Source organism: Aegilops tauschii, chromosome 5 (genome assembly GCF_002575655.3).
Source record: "Aegilops tauschii subsp. strangulata cultivar AL8/78 chromosome 5, Aet v6.0, whole genome shotgun sequence".
Lineage (NCBI taxonomy): Eukaryota > Viridiplantae > Streptophyta > Magnoliopsida > Poales > Poaceae > Aegilops > Aegilops tauschii.
Genome location: NC_053039.3, coordinates 418467768 through 418481576, shown reverse-complemented (window position 1 = coordinate 418481576; position 13809 = coordinate 418467768). Strand labels below are relative to the sequence as shown.

General features: G+C 45.0%; 1 long non-coding RNA gene across 1 annotated transcript; it reads right to left on the bottom strand.

Moving 5' to 3' along the window:
• Nucleotides 1–6349: 6349 nt before the first annotated feature.
• On the bottom strand, nt 6350–10562 carry LOC120965227 (uncharacterized). Its single transcript, XR_006664439.2, has 3 exons — nt 9833–10562; nt 7205–8000; nt 6350–6742 (listed from the first exon to the last, which is right to left on the bottom strand). It is a non-coding gene; the product is annotated as an uncharacterized lncRNA (long non-coding RNA).
• Nucleotides 10563–13809: the final 3247 nt, after the last annotated feature.

The following is a 13809-nucleotide window of genomic DNA, read 5'->3' as shown; positions in this document are numbered from 1 at the left end:
GTTTTCAGTTATATTTCATTTGCAAGGATGCGCCTGTGTATAGGTAGTAGCCCCTGAGACTCGGGTTGCCTTCCACTAGGAAGCAAACAGAGGATCGAAAAGGATCATTTGAGGATTAACCTGATGAACTTGAACATAGGCTGCTTCCCCCTTGGCCACTTCCCGGACTATGGAAATTGCCGAGCTACAGCGGAAGATGGATGTGGCCGGGGATGATCTTGCATTAATCAATATGCATCTTGACGAGTCGCAAGGTATGTATTCAGGGCAATCCTCATACATTTTGGTGTTATAAGCATGATGCTGAGATGTGGGTGCTGGAATATGCATGGCTGCAGATGGTGCTGCCGCCGTTGAAGTTCTTCGAGCGGAGCAGGCCCGGGCCAAGGAGCAGGCCCGGTGTAGCAATGCGGCTGCCGAAAAGGCATTGGTTGAATTAAAGGCCGAACAAGCTGCACGGCGCCAAGACGAGGAGAAGATATCCACGATGACACTCAAACTGGAGAATGCTACTGGCCGCTGCGAATTTCTGGAGAAGGAGAATAAAGCCTTAATGGCTGAACTGGGCAAGGCCTTACAAGAGGCGAGAGAAGCGCGGTCGGAATCCAGGGTGAACCGTGAGGAGATCCGACAAGCTAGGGAGATTGCCGCTGGTAAGCCGTTTTTGCTGCAAACTAAGTTCGGTGATCCGAACTATGATCAGCTTAACCAAGTATGGAGTTCTCCGGACGAGTTCTTAGACCTGCTGAAGAGTTCTTCCGATGCGGCGCAGTATTACCAAGCGCGGGATGGGTATTCAACGGAGAAGCTTTCTTGGTCGCAGTTTCGCGCATCAAAGCGCCCTCTGTTGCTTAATGAACAGATGTCACAGTGAGCCGAACTTCATCCGGTGCTGCCATGAAGAACGTCATAATCCGGTTGTGGCCAACTGAGCCTGTTCCGAATAGCTATTTCGGTTTGGTGCAAAGGCTTGTTGACGCGGTGCCGCGTATTGATGCTGTGAAGCGGTCAACGTGCATTGAGGGTGCACGGATGGTTTTGCCTGAGTCAAGACATTCTGGGGGAGAATGAAGGCCATCGACGTTGCGGCGAAGAGTCCACCCGAAGGCAAGGACCGTCCGGAACCGGAGCATTATTTTGAAGACGTCTTAGAGGCTGCCCGCTTGATAGAGGGTCAATGCTCGAAAGACATAATGTTTGAGTGAGGTGTATGATAATTGTATAAGACAACTTTATAGTTAATCTATTTATATGTTTTTGCTTGAAAGCTTGAATTCCTCCTATGCGGCCGTTTTTTATATAAACTGAAAGTTTTCCAATCGTCGGCTTCAGCCCCCTCGTAGGAAGTACGGGGGTGTTCGGAAAAGAGTTTAATCACTCTTTGATCCAACGTCTTGGTCCATGAAGGAGGTGATAATGTGGCGAACCAGGCAATCGGACTATAGGGCGTTAACGCTTTCACTTAGCCATAGGAGTTTTATTGTGGGGCTACGACATAGCCCCTGGTATGTATGCGGCGTAGGGTGCCTTACATGTTTGATCTGAAAAAGATCCCTCGTGTGACACGGAGAATCGCTAAAGATTCCAAGAAGTCGTTAAGTGGTTGACCAGCTCTCGCCGCATCATGACAGTCAGTTTTCGGCTTTCTCTACTGAGGTGCTCATCCGGTTTAGACCAGGGCACAATCGCAGTAGTTCTCCCTTTACTACCCTAGCCGATAGAGCGGAATGTAGGGTAGCAAGCACAGGAGCCGGGCAACCCAACTATTGACCCAAGACAATGATTCGGAGTTGATGCATATAAGGCCAAACTTGCGACGCGAAGTGCACTGCAGAGCTATTCGGGCTTTTGCTGGCGACTCATTTGTTCCCATATCGAGCCCCTGGCAGGTTATGCTAGGGTATATTTGTGTAACAAACATGGCAGCCGTATTCCATGGCGAGACAACACGGATGACTAGTTCGGATATTTTTTACTGGGAACTGAGCGGTATGCCAATGACTACTTATGATATATATAAAAAGCCATCCCCCAGCTATTTTACATGCTCGGGGTTGGAGGCGGAGGAACAGGCATAGTACAGGCTCAATAAATAGAGAGTGCAGTCTACAAAAAATTATTTTGGACCTCCTGTCGCATGTCTGCGCCGCCAGTCCTCGGTGGGGGGAATCCTTGATGGAACTGGCCCCTTAGGTGAGTATACAGATCCGGACTCCGATAGAGCCAGTTCCAGATGTTTATCCTGTTCGTCACCTATTTCTAAAGGATAGCGAAGGAAGAAAAATAAAAAGGAAAATAAATAAAAAATGTTACTGGGGTGCTTGCAGGGTTGTCCGTATTATGCTTCCGCCAATGCCCATGGTACCTTGAGTGCATAATGATGTATGCGCGGTTTCACTAGTGGCTTCTCTCGAGATCATAAGTATTATGGTGGGTGAACAAATTACTGTCGAGCAATTGACAGAATTGAGCATAGTTATGAGAATATCTAGGTATGATCATGTATATAGGCATCACGTCCGCGACAAGTAGACCGACTCCTGCCTGTATCTACTACTATTACTCCACACATCGACCGCTATCCAACATGCATCTAGAGTATTAAGTTCATAAGAACAGAGTAACGCTTTAAGTAAAATGACATGATGTAGAGGGATAAACTCATGCAATATGATATAAACCCTATCTTGTTATCCTCGATGGCAACAATACAATATGTGCCTTGCTGCCCCTACTGTCACTGGGAAAGGACACCGCAAGATTGAACCCAAAGCTAAGCACTTCTCCCATTGCAAGAAAGATCAATCTAGTAGGCCAAACCAAACTGATAATTCGAAGAGACTTGCAAAGATAACCAATCATACATAAAAGAAGTCAGAGAAGATTCAGATATTGTTCATAGATAAACTTGATCATAAACCCACAATTCATTGGTCTCAACAAACACACCGCAAAAGAAGATTACATCGAATAGATCTCCACAAGAGAGGGGGAGAACATTGTATTGAGATCCAAAAAGAGAGAAGAAGCCATCTAGCTAATAACTATGGACCCGAAGGTCTGAGGTAAACTACTCACACATCATCGGAGAGGCTATGGTGTTGATGTAGAAGCCCTCCGTGATCGATGGCCCCTCCGGCGGAGCTCCGGAAAAGGCCCCAAGATGGGATCTCACGGGTACAGAAGGTTGCGGCGGTGGAATTAGGTTTTTGGCTCCGTATCTGGTAGTTTGGGGGTACGTAGGTATATATAGGAGGAAGAAGTATGTCGGTGGAGCAACATGGGCCCCACGAGGGTGGAGGGCGCGCCCAGGGGGGTAGGCGCGCCCCCTACCTCGTGCCGTCCTGGTTGATGTCTTGACGTAGGGTCCAAGTCCTCTGGATCACGTTCGTTTCGAAAATCACGTTCCCGAAGGTTTCATTCCGTTTGGACTCCGTTTGATATTCTTTCTCTGCGAAACTCTGAAATAGGCAAAAATAGCAATTTTGGGCTGGGCCTCTGGTTAATAGGTTAGTCCCAAAAATAATATATAAGTGTATAATAAATCCCATTAATGTCCAAAACAGAATATAATATAGCATGGAACAATAAAAAATTATAGATACGTTGGAGATGTATCACTTACCTCGTCTTCGGAGAGTGGAAGGTAGTTCTCGTCCTCTGAATTGTTGCTGGGCAGGGCCTGTTCGTCGGGGCTAGCTTGCCCGTTTTCTTGTTCCTCCTATTCGGATTTTGCTCCGACAGGGTTTTCATTGTGTTCGGCGTCGTCCGGGGTATTATTTCCTCCGGTGCCGGTGTTGCTGTCTTTTGGTGTATCGACCATGTACACATCATATGAAGAGGTGGCCGTCCAACTTCTGGTGAATGGCTGGTCCTAGCGTTGCTCCTTGTCGGCATCGCCATCTGAGCTGTCGATATCTTCAGAGCCCCAGTTAAGCACGTCGGTCGAGTTTTCGACAGTAGCTATGAAATGGGTGGCGGGTGGGGAGCAAGATTCTCCATCAGCCCCTAGTTCGAACCGAACATAGTTCGGCTATGAGTCCTCTGTTAAGGACAAGTTCTTTAATGAATTTACCATATCGCCCAAGGGCGAGTGTTGAAAGATGTCTACGGCGCTGAACTCAAAGATTGATGACCGATCCAACTCGGTGTCCGCAGGCGCACGTGATTCAGAATTTATAGCCGAAAACGAGCCCGGAATTCCGTCGACGCAGATATTGCAAGGTGTTGAGTCCGTGTGCGGCTGCAATGCCACGGATTCTGTGGCCTCGGTCGGTACGATCTGCTCCGGATCTAAGGCCGTAGAAGTCACAGGAACGATCTCCTCGATGCGGTCCGATGACAGATTTAAGTCATATTCATCGGAGCGAGGGGGAGCGATCGCCGCGGTCTCAAATCCGTTGAAGATCAAGTCTCCACGGATATCGGCGACGTAGTTCAAGCTTCCAAATCTGACCTGGTGGCTAGGGGCGTAGCTATCGATCTGCTCCAGATGGCCAAGCGAGTTGGCCCGCAGTACGAAGCCGCCGAACACGAAAATCTGCCCAGGGAGGAAGGTTTCTCTTTGGACAACGTCACTATCGACGATTGAAGGGGCCATTGAACCTTTTGTCGACGACACAGTGGAACTGTCAATGAAAGCACCAATGTCGGTGTCAAAACCGGCGGATCTCGGGTAGGGGGTCCCGAACTGTGCGTCTAGGATCGATGGGAACAGGAGACGGGGGACACGATGTTTACCCAGGTTCGGGCCCTCTCTATGGAGGTAATACCCTACTTCCTGCTTGATTGATCTTTATGAATATGAGTATTACAAGAGTTGATCTACGACGAGATCGTAATGGCTAAACCCTAGAAGTCTAGCCTGTATGACTATGGTCATGTGTGTATCCTTTCTGGACTAACCCTTCCGGTTTATATAGACACCGGGGGGGGGGGTCTAGGGTTTATATGGAGTCGGTTACATAAGAAGGAATCTATATAATCGGTTGCCAAGCTTGCCTTCCACGCCAAGTAGAGTCCAATCCGGACACGGGTACAATCTTCGGCCTTCATGTCTTCACAGCCCATCAGTCCGGCCCATGGATAACAGGCCGGACGCCCGAGGACCCCTTAGTCCAGGACTCCCTCAGTCGTCGAATGCTAGCTGGCGACAAGAGCGGTTGCATGGACGCCTGGTTGTCAATACATGCCGCATACGCTTCAAAGGCTCGTCATCCATGAGTTCACATTTTACCACCACGGCAGCGTCTGACCGCCCTGGCCTACCGAAACCCCTTCCATCGCTAGCGGGCGCTTCCCGCCTGAAACGATCACCGTCTCTCCAGAACGTCAATGCCGCATTCACCGGCCTTAACTGCAGGTGCAGTTGGTGTGTCACTGACATGCGGGCCTAATGCCCATTGGGCCCACATGTCAGTGAGACAACGCACTTTCGGTTAAGTCACTGAAGCAGCGTCCGCATTCACTCCCGACGCGACCTCTCACTGGCACCGGCATTGCAGCAGCACGACGGCCGAGAGAGCGCCACCCACGCGGCATCCTGGTGCAAGCGACTGCTCCGCGTTAATGACACCACGGCTACCACGAACCTACTCCGGTGCCAGCCGTCCATCCGTCTGTCGCGACTCATTGCCATTCACCCGCTATATTAACTTGAGCCCCAGCTCCCAGCCATAGCCAAAGACCCACACTCATTCTCCTCTGGTCCCTTCCTTCTGTTGGCACCACTGCAACCATGGCCTCCGGGCACTCCAAAGCTCTCTTGGATGTATTGTCGCAGGAGCAGACGAAGGACATCGGTGGCTCCGCTCCGGGCGTGCTCCAAACCTCTCTTGGACGTACTCTCGCAGGAGCAGACGAAGGAGATCGCCGGCTCCCCCGGCCTCCCTCCGCCGCCACGACCACGAAGCCGCACTACAAGAAATATGTCAACTTGCGACCCTCACTATTAGTCACTGAAAGGTCATTGATTTTCATTTGCGACCTTTTTTGACCAAAAACAGATGGTCAAAAGCTGGCGGTCGTAAACTGAAATTAACGACCTTCTCTGTGAGAAGGTCGTGGAATTCCACGACCAAAACAAAAGGTCGTTGATTCCATGACCTTCTGTTTTGGTCGCTAGCTCTCTGCCCAGGCCATGTCGGATCCGAGGTGGCAATCTGACGTGGCAAAATTGCGACCAATTGAAAAGGTCGTTGATAAGATTTAGCCCGGTCCAATTCGGTGTTTTACATGGGCCGAGCCCAACAATTCAGCCTTTTATATATTTTTTCCCTATTAATTTTGATCAGCTACATGGGCCAGGCCCAACATTATAGCCTTTTTATTTTTGGGTTGTAGCCTTTGTTTTTCGTTTTTTATGCACCTTTGTTTTTGGGCTGTAGCCTTTGTTTTTCTTTGTTTTGTCAAGGTCATGTTCTTCAGATTTCAATATACCAATACAGAAAACCGACGCAATACTTCAAATAACAGCAAGAAGCAATCTGCTACATCATATAACATACATACAAATGTGATCAACATCAAGTTTACAATTAGATAACAGCTCTACAAGTGTACAATCTACCACACGAGTCTATCACATGAGCCCTACAAGTTTTGCTACATCATATAACACACATACAAATAGGATCGGCCTAAAGGGTTTCATTGCTCCCAGAACTAGCTCCAATGAGCTAGAACTATGCTTCTTCCAACTTTCTTGTCCTGATGCTCGTGAAGAAACATGAAAGGCCAGCATCTGCACGTTATAGAACAAAATGATTAGGAACAAAATAAAAGTAAATCTAACAGCATATTTACTCTGCAAGGAACCACAACATATTTCTGCAGAAAAAGAACATGTATGCAAACCAACCACCAAACAAATAACGAGCTGGTTCATCTTATACCAGAATAAAAAAGAACACCGACAAGGAATAGAAGCATTCCTTGGTTTTCAAGCACACCAATTCATAAACATGATTTGGATATGGAAAAGACAAACATAGCAACAAGAGATAATCATAGTAAGTCAGCCATCCTACTATTCAATAAATGGTTCGGATTTCACCGTAACAAAACACTTAACAACCTCAACACTAGTATTTTTGCTTGCTGCAATCTAGACAACATCACCACAAGTTCTATGATGCATCCAAACTAGTGAACTTTGTGCATAGATCGGATCAAATCGAAGAGAGAAGGGGAAGGGAAGGGCTACCTTGAGGATCGAATTGAATCAGCCTGCTTTTTCCTGCCATCTTCTTGTGAACAGCCTTCTTCCTGCCATCAGCGGAAAGCTTTTTAAGTACAACAGGAGAAACGTTTCATACAGCGGAAAGGGGGACTTGATCAACATCCACTAACTTCACAAAAGAAAACAAACAAGAAAGGAACGACAATCTATTTTAAGTACTTCAGGTTTGAGCCATTTTCGATACTAAAATCAATACATAACAGCCAGCATTATGTGTGTACAACCAGTCAATAACTACTACAGCCAGTCAACATTATGTGTGGACAACCAACCAACATTATGTGTGTACAACCAGTCAGTGCTACACATGCGCCCATGTGAATGTGATGTGATCTGCCGAAACAACTACAACCAGTCAATGCTGGCAGCAGAGAACAAGATCCATGGACAACAACGAGGTATGTGTGTACTGTGATAACAATTATGTAACACTGGAGCAAGACAGTGTACAATATGTCATCATCAAGCTCAAGGAATCATTCTAGCTAGTACCAAATCGACAACAACAACATGAGAGGAGAAGAAGCTCCCTAGTATGGAACAGAACAAGATCAAGAGCATATCACAAAATTATGAACTGAAATCAAACACAAGCGACTCCGAATTACTCATTTAGATTGTACACGATAATGAGACGCTGACACGAGACGACAGACAGTGCCTGTAGAATGCAATGTAGAATGCAACAGGACGTTGCTTGCACACCGCCATTATGCCAGAGGTCTTCCAGGCATATGTTGTTCACCTGATCACCACCTCCCTGCATGCCACACACACTTCAAGTTAGATTACATACAGACATATTGTGTTTCTAATGCATGCATACCACTAACAGAGACCGTGGTGTTCTAGGATGATGCAGAGTCCATCTAACTAATCAATATCATATATGATGCAGAGTCCTCCGGATGATGGAATACCTTTCAAAGTAAGGCATACTTAGAATACTAGGTTGTTCTGATGCTATATAAAATAGCGTAAAAAAACTAAGGTAATCATCCTAATTGAGGCAGCAGGGAAAAGGACATGTGAGCAGGGCATGTATGCACATTTTGAAAAGAATGGACAGAGCCAACTAAAATCTGTGAGCATTAAAACTTGTGGGAAATTTGGTCAATCACATGAACAGGGCCTTTATGCACATTTTTCTCTACCAGTAGTCTAGTACCAGTAGAAAGACAATAGATCAGCAGTATCATTTAAAAAACTTTGTTGTAAGGTTGCTGTTAGCTTTCTGCTCTGATTCAAGTTAACTTGGCATCCGTAAGATTTTTAAACACGTACTGTGGCTTCACACTTACTTGGGAGTAACCCATGAGGTCTGAAAGATTCAGAGTTAACAATCAACTCTGATTCAAATTCAAAATTCAGATTAGAAAATTTACATCATGATTTCTGTTTACATGCATGCATGATTTGTTCAATTTTTTGAAGTATAAGCGAAGATCCAGCATGTCTTAAGCAAGAGGAAGCATGTCTTAAGCAAGAAGAAACAAAACAGAACAGAAGAGATACCACATGGTTACTTGCTCACTCCATCGACCTCATCCGTTTATCTTTCATTTCTATGATGAAAGTAGACTTGGGGTTATATGGTTTAAAACTCTGAATCAAGTGGCCAACAAGTGGCTGCTAGGTGAGTATCAATGACTCGGCCACGATTACTGACTGGCTCACCATAGATGTATACTACGTAAAATGCGTAGCGCGTGTCCATCCCAGTGGATGAAGAAGCGTAGTGTGAGGGAGTGTGGGCGCCAGACGGAGACGGTCAAGTATATACTAACTTAACAATTCAGTCAAAGTCACATGGATTATTAGTCTATATATGAAACCTTCGCATTAACAGGATGCATGCACTATACCAGTGCTGTGCTGTGTTGCAGGGTTCAGACCTGGGATGGTCAAGACTCAAAGTACCCGCAAAATAAAATAAAATAAAATGTTTCAGTTCATTTGCACGTGGCACTGTCCATTTCATAAGAGCAATCGGTACTGCGAGTAACCCATTGGCTGCACTAGATAATATCATGGATTCATGGTCGAATCATGCTGATTAGGCCATGTTGACATGAACTAACTGAAATTTGGATTCTCTGGGAACGATGGTATCTGGACTAAGGTTGCATTGACACAATGAAACTGGAACTCAAAGATTCAGTGGAGGCTAAATGCATATAGAAAAATACGAAGCCAAACTCAAAAATTAACAAATGTACAACCTAAGGTTAAATTTAGATAGGATGCTTAGTATCACTAGCACATGCAGACCACCATAGACCACTGCCAATGGTTCAGCAGCTAAAATTAGCACCCAACAGCAAAAATACAAACTAGAGACATTCAAGCCAAACATAACAGTAGAGGCCTAGGAAGCATCGAAGAATCTATATATGCATCTGAAATATACTACAAAATGTAAGGTTCTAACTTCCACCAGGTGCTCATCATCGTACACACTACAAGCATAAGCCCAGTCCTTTGGTAGAGATCTGAAGAAAACAGGGTTAAATGCTAGATCGTATCCATCGTTAATTGCCTCTCGAACTGATGTGATTTTTTCCAGGGGAGATAATCCAAGAGAAGGGCTACCTCGGAGGCGGATCCGCGCAGAGAAGATGGGGGTACAACCGGCGGGGCAGGGGCAGCGGCGCCGCCCTCCTCGCGAATGGTGGGGAGGAGCGGCGGGGGTGCACAAGATGGGAGGCACCCGCGACAGAGGGGACGGAGTGGTCAAGTCGGCGTGGCGGACATCCCTCGAGTGAAAGAGCTGGGTGGCGTGGGCGGCGAAATCGTGTACTCCCTGGCCTTGCACTTGGCGGCTACCACCCGAGTAGTCCTCTTCTCCGGTGAGGATCCATCTTCGCCTTCATGGGTGCCTTCAGAGAGAGATTTAGATTAAGAAATCATGATAAAGAGAGAGTAGGGAAGAGAGAGAGATGGAGGGAGATGAACCGTCCTGGAAGAGCATGCCACCGTGTTCGTGCAGCAGATCAACGAGAGACCGCAAGGTCAGAGATGGCAGGCGGTCGGATCTAGCCGAGGGGAAGGGGCGCGCGGAGGGCGGCTCGAGCACGAGACGGAGGCCGCCAGCAAGGACCTCGGCCCGCAGACGAGCAGGGCGTCGAGGAGGTCATCGCAGGCGCGGACGGAGCGGGCGACGCGAGCCTGGGCTGGCCGGTCATGGCGGCGCGCTGGCCGGTCGTGGCAGAGAAGGGAGCCGGGGCGAGGGAGGATCGGTGGAGCTGGCGGGGAGGAAGGGGACGGGATCAAGAGGAGTTAGGGTTTGCGTGGGTGAGGAAGGGAGGGGACCGGGGAGCGAGTTGAAGAAAGGATGCGGGGGGTGGATGGAAATTGACCCGGAGGACATAGCTAGGGTTTAGGGGTTGGTGTGGATTGGTCGAGGACAGCCTTTGGATCCCCGAGCATCCGACGGTGATGGATGCACCATCCGCGTGATATGTCCACGGACCAATCAGAATGCAGTACGATGTTATGACCATCTAAATTGGTCGTGGTTGACTTAAAATAATGTGTTAAAATCATTTAGCTACTTTATGATCTGAGAAATTCTTAAAAAATGGAAAACCTTCTCATTGTGTCACCAAAATGTGAACAAGTTTTCAGAAAAAATAACAACATGGAATAAGATAAATATCTTTAAAAAGGTATCGTCAGAAATGAGTTTTTTGCAAAAAATAAACATTTTCCCTTTTTCGAGTGCCCAAAATGAGTTTTTTTGTGAAGGACCTACAATATATTTATTGCAAAATTGGATGAAATCAATTTTATAAACTATTAGGCCATATTTAATGCACAAATGACCAAATAGTTGGGTGTCAAAAGATTTTATCCACCTCTGGTAAAAAAGACAAATTTCCGCTGATCCAGTTGGAAGCGGATCAAATTTGAACTACAACTGCCTTATAGTTTGCTCTTTATTTTTTCCAAAAATCATTTCTAGGTACATAAGTATCTATCTAATTAGAGAAACACCAAAAGTTTTCCAAGATTCAACCACTAGCTAGGAACGGTCATGCCCGCCGTTTTGACCGCATTTTGAAACGGGCATGAAAAAATCAAAAAAAATCAAAAAAATTAGGAAACCTTTGCATTGTGTCATTATATGTGACCATGTTACCAGGAAAAATAATAAACTTGTAATACGATAATTATTTTTTAAAAGTGCTCTCAGAAACGAGCTATCATGTGTGGAGATCAATGGCTTTCAAGCCAAATGATCAATCTTATGGCCACATTCATGGCATAGTTTGTTCAAATAATCTCATATTGTGCACAAGGGTGCATATTGGGATGACAAGCAATGTTGCCTAAGGGAGTTTTCATTTTATTTTCACGGAAAATTCATTTTCCATTTTTCGAGTGCCCGAAATGATTTTTTTTGTGAAGTAACTACCAAATAAATGTTGTAAAAATGGAGCAAATCATTTTTATAAAATACTAGGCCATGTTTAATGCACAATTGACACGATGGTTGGGTGTCAAAAGCCTTGATCCACCTCTGGTGAAAAAGACAAATTTCCACCGATTCAGCAGGAAGCGGGTCAAATTTGAATTGTAGCTGCCTCGTAGTTTGCTCTTTATTTTTTCCAAAAATCAATTCTAGGTACATAACTATCTATTTAATCAGAGAAACATCAAAAGGTTTCCATGATTCAACAACTAGCTAGGAACGGTCAAGCCCGTCGTTTTGACCGCATTTTGAAACGGGTATAAAAAAATCAAAAAAAATCAAAAAAAGGAAAACCTTCGCATTGTGTCATCATATGTGACCAAGTTTCCAGGAAAAATAATAAACTTGTAATACGGCAATTATTTTAAAAATGTTCTTAGAAACGAGCTATCATGCGTGAAGATTCATGGCTTTCAAGCCAAATGATCAATCTTATGGCCACATTCATGGCATAGTTTGTTCAAATGATCTCATATTGTGCACAAGGGTACATCTTGCAATTCCAAACAATGTTGCCTAAGGGAGTTTTCATTTTCTTTGCACGGAAAATTCATTTTCCATTTTTCGAGTGCCCGAAATGAGGTTTTTTTGTGAAGGAACTACCAAATAATTGTTGCAAAAATGGACCAAATCAATTTTATAAAATACTATGCCATGTTTAATGCACAATTGACACAATGGTTGGGTGTCAAAAGCCTTGATCCACCTCTGGTGAAAAAGACAAATTTCCGCCGATTCAGCAGGAAGCGGGTCAAATTTGAACTGTAGCTGCCTCATAGTTTGCTATTTATTTTTTCCAAAAATCATTTCTAGGTACATAAGTATCTATTTAATCAGAGAAACATCAAAAAAATTCCAAGATTCAACCACTAGCTAGGAACGGTCAAGCCCGCCGTTTTGACCGCATTTTGTAACGAGCATAAAAAATTCAAAAAAATCAAAAAATTGGAAAACCTTCGCATTGTGTCATTATATGTGACCAAGTTTCCAGGACAAATAATAAACTTGTAATACGGCAATTATTTTTAAAAAGTGTTCTCAGAAACGAGCTATCATGCGTGAAGATTCATGGCTTTTTTCAAGCCAAATGATCAATCTTATGGCCACATTGATGGCAAAGTTTGTTCAAATGATCTCATATTGTGCACAAGGGTGCATCTTGGAATTCCAAACAATGTTGCCTAAGGGAGTTTTCATTTTCTTTGCACGGAAAATTCATTTTCAATTTCTGAGTGCCCGAAATGAGTATTTTTTGTGAAGGACCTACCATATATTTGTTGCAAAATTGAACCAAATCAATTTTATAAAATACTAGGCCATATTAAATGCACAATTGACAAAATGGTTGGGTGTCAAAAGCTTTGATCCATCTCTGGTGAAAAAGACAAATTTCCGCCGATTCAGTAGGAAGCGGGTCAAATTTGAACTGCAGCTGCCTTATAGTTTGCTCTTTATTTTTTCCAAAAATCATTTCTAGGTACATAAGTATCTATTTAAGCATAAATACATGGTTTGGTGGTGATACATTGAGGTTTGGACGGTGGCCCAGGGCCCCAACTCCAAAGCGCGTAGACTCGCATGCCCGCCGCATGGTCACCGCGTGACCGTGGTGTTGCCATGCGTTCTAGGAAGCCTAGGCATGTCTAGTAGGTTTGGCACTCCCCAGGTACATGCTTGGAAGAAAATAACAACAGAAGAATCTCACGAGGATACCGAACAATGCTCAAACATGAATTAGCACCCAAGTGTTTGATTAGTGGTACAGGAAATGCACATGGCCAATGGGCCTGAGTTTTGGCTGAGGATGATCATCTACTAAGGACACTATCTTGGAAAATTTGCAGCTCAAATGGAGGAGCCTAGGTGTCACTTGCTTTGCAACGTACCACACTGGACATAAATATGAATGTTGAAGCCACACTCACATGTATTGTTAGATGGGGCTCAAATTTTGTGGAGAGCAATGATTTGGGAATATAGAAGATGTGGCAAAAATTCAGCTCATTAGAATATGCCTAGCTAGTACTTCCTTCACAACAGTTCGAGTTGAACAAAAACTTTGGAAATTTGCCAAGGTAGATTTACCAGGCAAATG